We start from the raw sequence: 11,584 nt of genomic DNA on the forward strand, positions 1-11,584 counted from the left end.
TACTATGTTTAAAAAGGTGCCCACATTAGAATGTGAAGCCTTTCAGTTCATGGTTCAACTCTCAAATAATCAATCCTGGTGGGGCATATTAATCTATCATCCTCCAGGACCTAGGACCAACTTCATTTAACATATTGGCACCCTTCTAGAGGAAGGTTTCACCAATAATGACTTCACCTTTTTGGGAGATTCTAACTTCCATCTGTAAGATTTCGAAGATAGTGACACGCCTAATATAAATGAAACACTCAAAGGGCTAGGACTGTCCCAACTAGTGGAAAATCCAAATCATATAGCTAGCCGCACTTTAGATAGAGTCTTCACAAAAAGTTTCAGTGATCATGAAAAACTCTATCCCGCTGACCTGGTCCATCCCACTTTCAAAAGACTAACATATGTCTGCAATAAACTTGAAAAGACTAAGGAGTTAGGTCCTGGTGGGGTACGGGGTAGGCTGGACCCTATTAAACCGTAAATCACAAAAAAAGTGCCTACACCCAACATGCTTAACCAAAATTATTTAAATGGAATGGGGAAGCGCAGTGTATGAGTTTGACCTAGTATTTTTATTTATACCTATTTACTTTATCAAATTTTTCTATACCTTTTTCAAAATTTCACCAAAAAGGAAAATACATTCATATTATTTACATTACAGTACATGACTATTTACAACCACATATTTACAAATTTCATACATTCCACAAACAAAACCTTTTACAAATACACATGAAAGATTTATAATTTCATTAAATCGAATCAATCACAATCAAAGGAAAAAGACAAAGTCAAAATAAAAGGAGCAAAGCCAAAAGATGGAATTAACTTATAAAATCAGCCTTGACTGATTCAAAAACTCTTAATGATATTGCTTTCTCCTTCTGGTGTGCCGACGCGTTTCTAGTCCAGAGAAACCAGTTCACGGACTGTCATCAGGGCTTTGTCAGTTTTCTGTATAGAATGCAGAAAAACATTTAGGATTTATTACTAAATTGCTACCTACTCCTATATCATGTTTTGCACAGTTCATTTTCCGAAGGAAGTACCTGTCTTTAGGAGGTCATTTCCCTTGAAGGTCAACAAAACGAAAAAAGGCTTCGAGTCAGCCTATTTTATTCAAAGAGAGACCGTTTCAAACAACGGGGCATTATCTCATTATATGCAATGAGATAAACGTTTTTTTTCAGAGTTGGGATCAGGTTTTATTGAGAAATTCAAAAGGGGAATACCCTGTTATATTCATACCTTTTACACAGAGCTCAAGGTGATGGGCGTCGCCGTCAGGCGGTGTTGTATTGTAATTTCACTTGAAGATTCTAACAAAAAGAATTAATGCAGGCGTATATTAAAGGTGCATGCTTCCAACCATGTGTGGGGCATTGTCTTGAATCAATATACTGTCTATCATACCTTTACTTGTGCATGAAGTCGATATTCAAAATGCAGCATGCAAATTTTCTTTTATTTCATTGCCGCGTGTGCCCAGTACAATCTGAAGCGGAAAACACTTCTATAAGAACATCGCACCATAAACACGATAATTGAAGCAAGTTTAAAGTGTGTACCACGACATACCTGCTTGTATGCTGGCACCTCCCTCACCTTGAATGACCGTTTTCCTTTTACTATATTAACTCGACCCTAAAAATGATTGAAAGGGGGGAATTATATTCTGGCGTGCTTATTGTTCATTTTGAAACCATCAAACCAATGGGGTGACCCCTAGAGTCGGTAGACCTGGGTGATAATCGTTATACAAAGACAATGGTCTCAGACTAATATTTTACTGAAACAGAATAAATCAGTTAACTATTCAAAGTTTCTCCTGTTAAATGGGCATATATAACAAATTTGCCACGATCCAATCAATGTACATATTTTACAAAAAACAAGGCAAAAAAAAGCAACAGCAATAATTCAAAAGATATGGGGCAATTTTAATTCAAATTCATTGCACTTATGGCTATCTCATTATAAAGGCGTTTGAAGTTGCCCAAAGAAAATGTGCAAAAAGATAGAGATGTAGGGTGCTTGATAGAAAAGATTGAGAAAGAGAACATAGAGTATTACAATATTTACAAATTTATATATACAACATATGAATTTGTACAAATCAATTCCACAGAATCCTGGTGTGTATTGCAAAATCTAAACACAATTCATCTTAAATGGAGACAATACTTTGTAGTATCCTGCATATTATACTGTCAGGTGTTTTACCAGCCCTGCTCTGCCAGTGTCTGTGCTCTGACTCATTAGAATGTTGTAGTCTGATGAGTCTTCGGAATGTTGGGACTGAGGCTGGCAGAGTGACAGTTGATCATGGGCTGAGCAGCTGACAGGCAGCTCCTGGTGGGGCTCTAAGCTACCACATATCTACATGATGTCCTGTACCTTGCAACCTGTTATCTTCATGAAATAAATTATCTTGAAATACTACCTTCCTGAGTGGACCTTCTTCACTGCATATTTTGGCGACGAGGTGACGAAGAACCTACAGCTACAAGCAAACCACAGGTACCTAACTTACAGGTGCACCTGGAGATGGCGCAAAGAAAAGAAACTACAGTGGCTACAACCACAATGTAAAGAAGTAAAGGTATCCACAAGAAGGAAAAAACTGCTAAGAAGAAAAATGTGTTTTCAACACAGTACATTGAAGAAAACTGTAAGGAAGAATAAAGAACTTCAAAGAAAAGAAAAAGAAGACAACAAGAAACAAGTAAGCACAAAATATTATGCCTTTTAGCCCCACCAGTGGCCTCTCCACCGGCCAGCCCTAGCCAAGGCGTGCTGTGCATATCTACATTACATACTTTTGACTTTGGCTTTTTCATCTCAGTCTGCTACACTGCCACGTTCTTTCTACAACGTACAGACACCTGGTTGCTTCATCTTGATTTTAAAAGAAGCTGTAGGATGTGGCTGCTGAACGATATGCATTTATTTTTACTACATAAAGCTGTGTGCTCCTCAGCACTTGTTCCCTGCAATGTGTGATCTTGTGCACCTTTTGATGACTTTTGAATAGGGTTGCACTACTGTGGCTCCTGTAATGTTTCACTACGTATCTCTGTAGTGGCATCAACTACTGTGTTTAAGGCTACAACCTTTGCCACATTCATCGTGCTTTCATCTACAGTGTTCAAGATATCGCCGAGAGTCTTTTCTGCTTTAAATCAGTGAGAGACAACGTTGGAGGTAACTAACACATTAAACATTTTTCATGTGTATTTTACTATAAAGGAATTCCTCTACTGTTTTTAAGGTGTTCAAAGAGTGGTTCGTGAGGATCTAATTTACACGATCTTGCCACAACCTATAATTCACGCAGTATGAAGCACTGCTTTCATCGAAAAAGAACAGATTGAAAGACTTCCTTGTCAAGATGATATTCCCATCGGAAGGAGAAACAGGCTCTTATATTTTCCCTCGAATAATATGAATTAGGGCTTGACCTTGCTTCGTGAACTTGTAAACAGCCATCTATGCTTCAAATATTTATTTAAACATAATTAGTCATTGCGCTAGTGAAAGCAAACAAGAGAGCCTTTTGAAGGGAATGCTGAATCTTCTTAGACGAGTATTATCTCTGTAGAATTCTTCCTTTACCAGAAAAGATTGTGGAACATTTTATTACAAAGAATGATGACATTTTGGCACAGAGACGCTACACTTTTTGTTATTTGTTATTGAGCATACTGTTACACTCACAACTGTGCCGGACTCGTGTTAAATTGATTTCATCCTGAACACCTCTGTCCTATATTTAATCTAGTGTGTAGCAGTTATTAACATCAATGCAAAAACTGCATATGTATTTAAAAGAGTTCGCTGTGCGTGTGCTAAAGAGATTATGTGGAAGGCAGTAATTGGTGTTGGTGACGAGCAGCTGTTTCGAAAATGGATAATCACCTCAGTCACGGAGTCTTTTACAGTTTAACCGTCGAACTGTAGCAGTTTACAGGTGCGCTCATCTCACCTCAGAATGGATGCTTGATAGCGCGCGAATTAACTCATCTTCAACTGCCTTTCATCGCGCACGGGAGCCCTCTGTGACGTCATGGAATGAGTGTCTGGCAGAGAGACATGGTTTAGCGCCCTAGCCTGCACCGAGCCACCCGGCACTGCGTCATTGACGTGCTGCAATGTCATCCCGTGATCCAGGTGACCGGAAGTTTGCAGGCTCTGTAAATTTACTGTGTTTCCTTTAGCCCTTCCATTATCTGTCAAACATAGACTAATTGTGGGAGTGAAAACTGGCACATTACCGGGGGCGGTGCTTTACTCCTCATACACTGCAGAGGATGGACAGGACAAGTGTGTTAGACAGGAGTTCGAGGTAAGAGAAGAATATACAGAATTTATGTGACCCTCTACCAGCCGTTGTATGAATATTTGGAATGCGTCACAATTGTAAAGTTATTACGACCTGTGCTGGAAAAATGAGGCATACGCATTTACTGATTATAATAAGGGTTTGGGAACAAAAGTGAAAAGTGTCATGTTACAGCAAATTATTTAAAAGTGATGTTCATCAGCACTCATAAGTAAAATCTTAGAACTAGGAACACAAAATCCGGTATTGGCACAGACAAAATAAAAGACAAGTAGCGCTAATGGAAATATATATAAAGTGGCACAGAACGGGACAAAGACAAACAATACTACTGGGAATTTAAAAGTGGATTTTAACAATGACTTGGAAGAATAGGGCTAGCGAGATGCATATATTATGGGACACAAACTCACATTCAGTGAAGTTAAAGGGCTGGTCAATACTGACTGTGGCTAATGCTAATCCAAGGAAAAGCAAATCCAGGAGGGGACTAGTGTCCCGGAAGAGGTCTCAAATGGAAGTGGTTGTATGCTCTAGTGCCAGAACAGTATGTCTCGAGACCTGGTCGGAGTCTTAGGAGATGAATATTCTTAAAAGCAGAAAAAGTTCTCTGATAGGAAAGAAAACAAAGGAGAAACGACAAAGCAAATTCAAGGACCGGGAGTGTTCACGACCGTGATTCGTGACAGACAACAGTTCCAGTACCACAACAGAAAGTTGTGACAAGGTGGTTCTTTGAAACGGGATAAGTCTTTTGTGAAATATATTGGCACATTATTTTACGTTGAAAGATGATAGCTATGGGTTATAGCCCCATTTGCTTCAACAAAAATAAGAAGACTTGCTATGCACTTATTGCATCTTTATGTATGTCAAAAGACATTTCCCTACACAGGGGTGGCAATGGGTGGTTCTCCTTTTTGCCCACACATATGTGCCTGTTCACATTATTTTTACCCTAAGAGATGGGAATGGGTTATAGCCCCATTTGCCCATATACATTTACCTACATAGGTAACATACAAATGTTAGCCTTACACGGGCACTGTAGTTAGGGTCATATCCCCTTCTACGTTTACACGAGTATCCTCACACTGAGAACCGTATTATGGGTAACAGTCCCATTTACATTTTTACCCTTACACAGGGCTTATTATGGGTAACAGTCCCATTTACATATTTTCCCTCACACTGGGCGTATGATGGGTCACAGTCCCATTTAATATTTTCACCCTCACACAGGGTATGTTATGGGTTACATTCCCATTTACATTTACGTGGTCACCCTACATAGGGCGTCACATGGGTTTCAGTCCCATTTATAGTGCTCCTCACACTCCTACACTGGAGTAGAGGACGGTCATGGGTTTTAGCCCCCTGACTGATATTGTCTATTTACATTTAGTCATTATTTTGCTGTTTTGAATAATGCAATGCAACATTTACATTGTATTTATCTGTTTATTCGAAACAGAGGGAAGTTGTAGTCATACTGTATGTATCTACTTTGCCTCTTCTCTGTTTCCCTATTCGTCCAGCTTTCCTCGTGATGTCATTCTCTTTGTCATCCCTGGTTCCTGGATCTACACTTCTTGTTGTCGTCTTTTATCTCCAGCCTTCTTTTGTTCATTCTTTGATTCTTTTCCTCCCCGTTCTGGTGGGAATCTGTTACTCCTTTTTCCTGTGTCTATGTAGAGACTGGTGTCCATTCTCCGTGGTGCATTGTTCTTTCTTCCCTTCCTGCCTGCCTGGCCAGTGGGTGCGTTCGGGGTTAGTCATTGGTGCGTGTGAGTTCTTCTGCTCCAAGTTTTCATTTTCTGATTACTTGTTTTTTGTTAATCTTTTCTATGTCCGTGAGTCTGTGTTGTCTCTATCGGTTTCCGCATTACTCTTCGCTTCCTCCTCATATTCTTCCACCTGTCTCTTCACGCTGCTTTGCTTACACTTTTCCTTGTCGTTGTTTCTGTTCCTCTGCTATTCTTCCTTGTTATCTCTTCCTTGGTTCTTCCCCGCTAGTTGTTATTCACGTAGTGGTTTAATGCTTCTGTTAGAACGAAAGGGGATATGTAGTATCCTGCATATTATACTGTAAGGTGTTTTACCAGCCCTGCTCTGCCAGTGTCTGTGCTCTGACTCATTAGAATGTTGTAGTCTGATGAGGCTTCGGAATGTTGGGACTGAGGCTGGCAGAGTGACAGTTGATCATGGGCTGAGCAGCTGACAGGCAGCTCCTGGTGGGGCTCTAAGCTACCACATATCTACATGATGTCCTGTACCTTGCAACCTGTTATCTTCATGAAATAAATTATCTTGAAATACTACCTTCCTGAGTGGACCTTCTTCACTGCATACTTCCAAGATTTGTATTGCACTAAGTAGTGTATAACACCATCCAGGATAAACTAAAGCGTCGACGTTTCGACTCGTCTTGGGGCCATAAAGATAATTTTAGACCGTGGCCATGCGAGTCTTCATCAGGACTGCGAATTTGGGCAACCAAGGGAGTAGCACAAGCCCTGAAACATAATGAATATATATATCATGCTGTTGCTTTGTAAGGATGCGATCATACATGTCTCTCAAGTCCCCATGGTAAGGAATTAAACTTACCCAATGCTGAATAAAAGAGCCTTTTTATTCGTGGCTCTTATTCTCCTGGCAGATTAGTTACCTAGAGACATAACGGAATGGTCATTAGACCTATCCTCTAACAGTTTGCAAGTCAATGCCCCCACCAAAGATATATGTGTATCTCAATTACCTTTTGGGTAAGGCGGGGCTGAGGTGATAAATCTTCCAATTTTAATGCTTGACTTCGGGTTTACAATGGACCCTGTTATGTTAAAACATGGGCAGAAAAAGAAAAGGGACGTTTTGATTATAAAAACAAGAATCAATACATGGTTTCTCATCCTAAAGTGCACCATGTCAAAATTGGATCTTACCAGTGATATGAAGGAAGTAGTTGCCTACATACTCGGTTGGATTGTGTTGGTTTCAATCCTGTCAAGTTCGGGGATGTGGTGCTTCCTATGGGTTGAATGGGAATTCGTAACTACCCATAACATAGTTGAAATGCAGAAGCAGAAATAATTAAATTACAAAAAGAAAAATAGGGTTGCACTCACCGAATCAATCGGTGTAGTTTGCACCCACTTTGTGTCAACAGCGCGTGACTACCTGCAATATAAAGCGGGATAGAAGTCACTAATTCCTGTGTGTTGGACAGAGGGTGCACGAGGGATTATATCAACCGTTCCACCCACCTCGCTAGTCAGTAACAACACCCAAGTGATCGGCGTCGGCCCTGCACGGCGTCCAATTGCTCAGTCCACCAAAGCACTCAATAGAGAGAAGGGACTGCCGGCAGATAGAAACACCCAGTGTCCGTCAATAGAAATAAAAGACGGCTTTCACCGTGACACTGTTGGAGATAAATAAGTGTCGGCCATTTTGAATTGGGGATACGATCAAAGTACTGGTATAGACGTCTGGTACCTGTTTTGACAATCCTTAAGGGTATCGCTGAAGCTCGATATTTTTTAAAAAAAACTGGTGATGCAAAACATTTGAAACATTGTCAACATGTAAACTGATAGAAGCACGTGGTTCCCAACACAAAAAGGGGGAATTCATTACTATAACGTCGGGCCAGTGCAATACCTCTTTCAACATTCATTGACCTCCAACATAACAGCAATGATTGTGTTTGTGAATACATAACCAGACATTCCCAATAAGCCATGTATACCAGGGCATCCTAAGACATCCATTGTTAAACACCAATTTAGTAACATCATTGTTGGTAGAGTGCAGTCGCAGAGCATCATTAGAGACAAGTAGCAAAACATATCTACATGTAAGACAGTGTGGACCAGAATAAGTGTCTCGTGTTGGGTCACAGAAATACAACTGTATAGTAACTTCACACATATACTGTTAAGCTCTCAGGAGAGACACCTGTCTATTAATCTCCTCCTGCTCATTCAGTCCTTGATTGACCGTGTTGGGAGAATATATCCACGTACACTCTCTTAAATTGAGTACATTTCCATAATCACCCCCCGAACATTCATGGCCACTTTCTCTATCACCCACCATCGAAGACTGTCACAGTCATGCCCGAGGGTGGTGAAATGTTCGACTAGGGGAGCACCTGGTGTTCTAATGCGGCTACAATGCTGTAGAATTCTGCATTTGACTTTCTGCGTTGTTTGGCCCACATACATAAGCCCGCAGGGGCAAAGGATGGCATATATGACCCCTGCGGTGTTGCAGTTACTGTGCTGTGACAGAGTATAAGTTTGGTTGTTATGGTGAAATGTAGTGCACTCATTAGTTAGAGGGCAAGCGCGGCATGTACCACACTTCATGTGTCCTTTAATAGGGGGAAGATCCCACAATGTTGTCTGACACATGATACGATTTGTGGGTAACAAAGCTCGTACAAGATGGTCCCTCACACTGATTCCCTTACGGAATGCATGTAGCGGTGGGGGGACGTGACCCAATTACTCACTCACCAGATGCCAATGTTGATTGATAGATTTCTTAATGGCACTACTCTTAGTATTAAAAGTGGTGACACACACAAGGCGATCCTCACCTTGCTTTTTCTGGTTTGGAATTAGTAGGTCTTCACGATGATTATGCCAAGCCCTCTTGCGTGCTTTCTTTAAAAGGCGCATGGGATAACCACGTTCTTGAAGTCTCACCACGAGTAAGGATGACTCTTCAAAGTAATCCTCTTTTTTGGTGCAATTCCTCCGCAACCTCAGAAATTGGCCAAACGGCAAGTTGTCTCTGAGGTTGCGGGGATCGTTACTCGTGTATCTTAATAAAGTATTTCGCTCACTGCTCTTGCGGTAGAGGGTGGTGTACAAATGCCCGTCATCCGATTTAATCTGGATATCCAAAAAGTTAATAGAAACCCTGTCATATTCCAAGGTGAACTGTATGTCATCAGAGCAGGTGTTAAGCCCCTTGTGCAATTCCAACAATTGTTTGTCACTTCCTTGCCAAATTAACAGCACATCATCGATGTACCGGGCCCATAGGGCAATTTGATTATAGTACTGATTCTGCTGGTTAAGGACATATCTGTGTTCAAACTCACTCATGTAAATTATAGCCAGATTTGGGGCAAAGCTTGCACCCATCGCTACCCCTTTAGTCTGGAGTCTTTGTTCATTTTGGGGAGCTAAAAGCCGTCAAAGCCATGGCTTACCTGATGCTACCACTCGTATTCTCAGACATCAGTCCTCCTACACTTCTGCTGGAGCAGCCATTTTGGAATACCTAGTTCATATCATGTGATCTCTTGCTCAGAGTTATGGTCCATGTAGTTTGTTTAACACAGACATCTTAAGGGCCATGGCTTTGACGGCTTTTAGCTCCCCAAAATGAAAAATAAGCATGCCCGAATATAATTCCCCCCTTTCAATCATTTTTAGGGTCGAGTTAATATAGTACTGATTGTTTAAGACAGATGGGTCTGCGCCAATGTCGTCTGGCCCTGCTATGTCTACAATATTTGGATAATGAAAGAGGTGTTGCAATAATCACAGTCCTCCTGAAAAAAGTGATATATTGGAGAAAAACGTTGATCATGTAGTGCACTTTATGTATAGTGATGATGACTTGAGTAGAAATATCCCACTAATGAACTGTTGTATATGTTTTTATATGTGTTTTCTTATAATATGGTGATCCTGTAAAATGAAATAAAAAGTGATTAATTTTTTACTTGTATGCTTTTATGATTGCTTTCTAACAATGGAATAAAGCTATTTTTTAACGTTGACTTTTTTTGACAACTTCTCTAAATAAAGTGGAGAACAAGACCCACATTCATAAAAAAAACCTAAATACAGCGCCTCAAAACATATTTGACTTTTACTCAAGATGCTCTGTACCATGTCTTAAGAGCGTGGCCGGAGAGCGCAATCAACAGAGGTATTACAGTGACCAGGAGCTAAAAGGAAAGTCAAGGCAGCTTTGCTCCTCCGTGTAATGAGGTGTCGAGTAGGAGGGAAGAGGGAGGTAAGCATGTGCCGCAGATAGTTCACAGTGCTTCCGTGAGTGTCGGACTCACTCTAGGTCAAGACATCTTAAAAGAGAGCACCCACAAGGAATGAGAGAACAGAGACATATTTATATCAATGGGCATTGGTAGACAGTTTCTATCTGGAATCTCCTGATGGTATTTAACCCAGAAGATCTAAAGATAGTGAAGCTAAAATGCTCCTCTGGGCGGGGCCAACACACAAATAAGGATGAAAGCCATGGAAGCAGTAAGGGGGAGGGCAGAAACTGACATGCAGGTCGGTGCATCTTCGGTGTGCGTCACACATTATTAGGGTACTATGTGCAACGTTCCGTCCTTACCCACAAAACTCTGCTACCAGTCCCCACATAAATATCAGCAGGTGTGAGAGGAGGAAGAGCCCCCTCTGAACGCTGGCCAACAAGAGGTGCACGTGTTGAGAGAACATAGGTATGCATCACCCTGAGGAGCAGGAGGGGTAAGGTGAGGTGCTTCCGTGTGTTTCTTGCATGGCGCATTGTTGTTTTCGCTATGTTAGCCTAATTGTGCACGCTGTAGGGTGTTTTTTCTTTTTGCACACTTTGTTAATCAAAACATCTCTCCCATATACCCCCCATAAAAATAGTTTTGCTACATTTCAAAACAAACTGACAAAGAAAATACAGCTCAGACAGGCATTTACGAGCTTTGGGGCATTCACAAAGGCGTTTAGAAGTATGTGCTCTCGAGCACTATTAGCACTACTCTACGTATTCTTAAATGCAATTCACAAAGGTACAAGTGTACATCTACGCCTGTGTTAGTCCATGTCTAATACACAGAGTTCTCCACCAAGAGTGCATATAACTCCATATATGTCGTTCCAGCCTACACTTTAGCGATAACTTAAGAACGGGAGTTGCAGTGTGGAGTGGCTGTAAAATGTGGAATGTCTGCTAGAAAGTGGGAAGAGGCAAGGGAAAATTGCAGCTGGAGTGGGACACAAGGAGAGACAAACAAATACCAAAGCATACCCATAAAAGGAAACCCGCCTGCAATGGATTTCTGGGGGGGTCCATGGAACCCCTTTTACCTCCTCCAGGTGGTGCACTGTCTGTGCGCCTCCTGACAGCTTCTTTGCCTTTGCGCCCACGTCTATCATACGGAGCGGTCATAGAGGCAAAGGGGTTCCCTCATTTGCATGGGGCCAGCCCCCATGC

Source organism: Lissotriton vulgaris, unplaced genomic scaffold (assembly GCF_964263255.1).
Source record: "Lissotriton vulgaris unplaced genomic scaffold, aLisVul1.2 SCAFFOLD_11649, whole genome shotgun sequence".
Lineage (NCBI taxonomy): Eukaryota > Metazoa > Chordata > Amphibia > Caudata > Salamandridae > Lissotriton > Lissotriton vulgaris.